Source organism: Triticum aestivum, chromosome 1B (genome assembly GCF_018294505.1).
Source record: "Triticum aestivum cultivar Chinese Spring chromosome 1B, IWGSC CS RefSeq v2.1, whole genome shotgun sequence".
NCBI classification, from domain to species: Eukaryota; Viridiplantae; Streptophyta; class Magnoliopsida; order Poales; family Poaceae; genus Triticum; species Triticum aestivum.
The window spans coordinates 681,075,419-681,078,223 of NC_057795.1; the positions used below are offsets into that span (position 1 = coordinate 681,075,419).

The following is a 2,805-nucleotide window of genomic DNA, read 5'->3' on the forward strand; positions in this document are numbered from 1 at the left end:
ACCCACCGGGGGGAGGATGGAATGAGTCGGCAAGGGGATCAACCATCTTCTTTCAGTAAAGGCCCACACATTATCCTTAATATTGGGATAAAAGGACTCTGAAGAAGGAAACTCTCTTCCCGTCTTGCATAACTGACCACTGCAAATCAAGTCGAAAGTGCTTATATGCTTAACACGTTTTTGTCTCAATGACAGGCCGCTTGAACACTGTCTGATTTTTTTAAGAGACTCGATCTTATGTATCTACTTATTGTCTTTTTGCCTTTGCTCGGTAGTTCCGTAGCCGGTTTTTTCGGACGTTTTCTAGGATCTGAAGGAACCGCTATAATGACCACCACGTGCGTTTCATTTTCTTCGATCTTATCTTTGATTGCTTTTTATGAAGTCGCACTGGGAGCTAGTGCTTGCTATCTCAGAATAGCTCCATGGATCTCATCGGAAATGTTTGATGCTTCTTGGGGCTTCTTTGGCGACCGTGAAGTCACCGGATGAATTGCCGAGTAGATAGATCAGATCCGGACGCTGCAGTTGTTCCGCGGTGATACGGACTCGACCCGCTCCTACCCACCCTGGGGTATCATAGCATGTCGGGAATCAAGGGGGGACATACTGGACGTAACTACTCCCGTCGGTTGGGGGCTCTGTCGCCCTGCCTTTCGATCGATACACAGTTGAGGAGGCCGATCACGAACGTGACAGGTGTGGGAGCGATCCTGGGAAGGCAAGGCTAAGACGGCGCCTTGCATATGGGTAGCAAGAGGGCGCTTTTCCCCCGGCGGTGGGGCCTTATGGGGAAGGTCCCAGCCCAATAGGGACAGCACACCCCCCACTTTAAGCACATCTCTGTATCGACTGAATAACTCTATCTAAGGGTGACGTCGGTGGAACCGGTGAACCACGCGAGCTGGTTAGATGCGTGGGGCAGAGGGCTCGTAGTACCCCCCTTTTCTTGATCCAGCCTTTTCTTTGCTTCGGTAGTTAATCACCTAAAATCCAAGGGAGGCTGGCCTGCACGCCATACCTATACCCATACAGTGCCAGGCAGGCGGTGGACTCATTTTTGGATTAGGGAAGGGAAGAAGGGGCCTAAGCACGGCAGATGCCGTGCACTTGAGTGGCAAAGGAAAGCGAGACCGTACTTCTTTTGCCAGGCCTGTTCTTACATAAGGTTCCCGCAGAAGATCAAGTTGGTGAGCCATGTGATGGGAAACCTTCCCGCACGGTTCGGAGAGCACTGAAGACGAATGAGAGGTTCACCACCACATCATTGCAAGGGGAGGTTGCTCGATTCGCAGATTGGCCTGACTCGTAATTCCCTTTTGACTCTGTGTTCGATAGCCTGACCGTAGTGATGTTAATTGTGGTTACATTCATAAGTAGCTTGGTCCATCTTTATTCCATTTCATACATGTCTGAGGATCCGCATAGCCCTCGATTTATGTGTTATTTATCCATTTTTACTTTTGTTATGCTAATGTTGGTGACTGGAGATAACTTTCTTCAATTATTCCTGCGATGGGAGGGAGTAGGTCTTGCTTCATATTTGTTAATTCATTTCTGGTTTACACGACTTCAGGCGGATAAAGCTGCTATAAAAGCTATGCTTGTCAATCGAGTAGGTGATTTTGGATTAGCTCTTGGGATTTTTGGTTGTTTTACTCTCTTTCAAACAGTAGACTTTTCAACCATTTTTGCTTGTGCTAGTGCTCCCAGAAATGAATGTATTTTTTGCAATATGAGATTGAATGCCATAACTCTGATTTGTATTTTACTTTTTATTGGTGCTGTTGGGAAATCTGCACAGATAGGATTGCATACTTGGTTACCCGATGCAATGGAGGGTCCCACTCTAGTATCTGCTTTGATTCATGCAGCTACTATGGTCACTGCTAGCGTTTTCATGATAGCAAGGTGCTCCCCTTTATTTGAATACTCACCTACGGCTTTGATTGTTATTACTTTTGCAGGAGCTATGACGTCATTCCTTGCGGCAACCACTGGAATATTACAGAATGATCTAAAGAGGGTCATAGCTTATTCAACTTGCAGTCAATTAGGCTATATGATCTTTGCTTGCGGAATCTCTAACTATTCGGTTAGCGTCTTTCACTTAATGAATCACGCATTTTTCAAAGCATTACTCTTCCTGAGTGCGGGTTCGGTGATTCATGCCATGTCGGATGAGCAAGATATGCGGAAGATGGGGGGGCTTGCCTCCTCCTTTCCTTTGACCTATGCCATGATGCTCATGGGCAGCTTATCTCTTATTGGATTTACTTTTCTAACAGGATTTTATTCTAAAGATGTGATCTTAGAGCTCGCTTACACAAAGTATACCATCAGTGGGAACTCTGCTTTTCTGGTTGGGAAGTGTCTCTGTCCTTTTCACTTCTTATTACTCCTTTCGTTTACTATTTCTAACATTTCTAGTACCAACTAATTCATTCGGGCGAGACATATTACGATGTCATGATGCGCCCATTCCTATGGCCATTCCTTTAATACTTTTTGCTCTCGGGAGTCTCTTTGTAGGATACTTGGCCAAAGTATGACCTGTTAGCCCATAAGTCAATACTGTGACGAAGCGGCTGTTGCTCACCCGATACGATCGTACGAGGTCACAATTTACCCAACACGATCATCCGGGGTGAACAAGAATTGGGGATCGGATGCGGGCGAAATTCCCGCCAATGGTTGAGATGTTCAGTCGACTCCCTCCCCCTTTGTGGGGGTCTGGACCCCTACGAGTGAGCAGAAAAGGGAGGAGGAAAGAGGCCCTGGTGAACCGTCATAATAAGTGAACAA

General features: G+C 46.4%; 1 pseudogene; it reads left to right on the plus strand.

Moving 5' to 3' along the window:
• Positions 1-210: 210 nt before the first annotated feature.
• Positions 211-2,546, plus strand: LOC123100503 (NADH-ubiquinone oxidoreductase chain 5-like; annotated as a pseudogene).
• Positions 2,547-2,805: the final 259 nt, after the last annotated feature.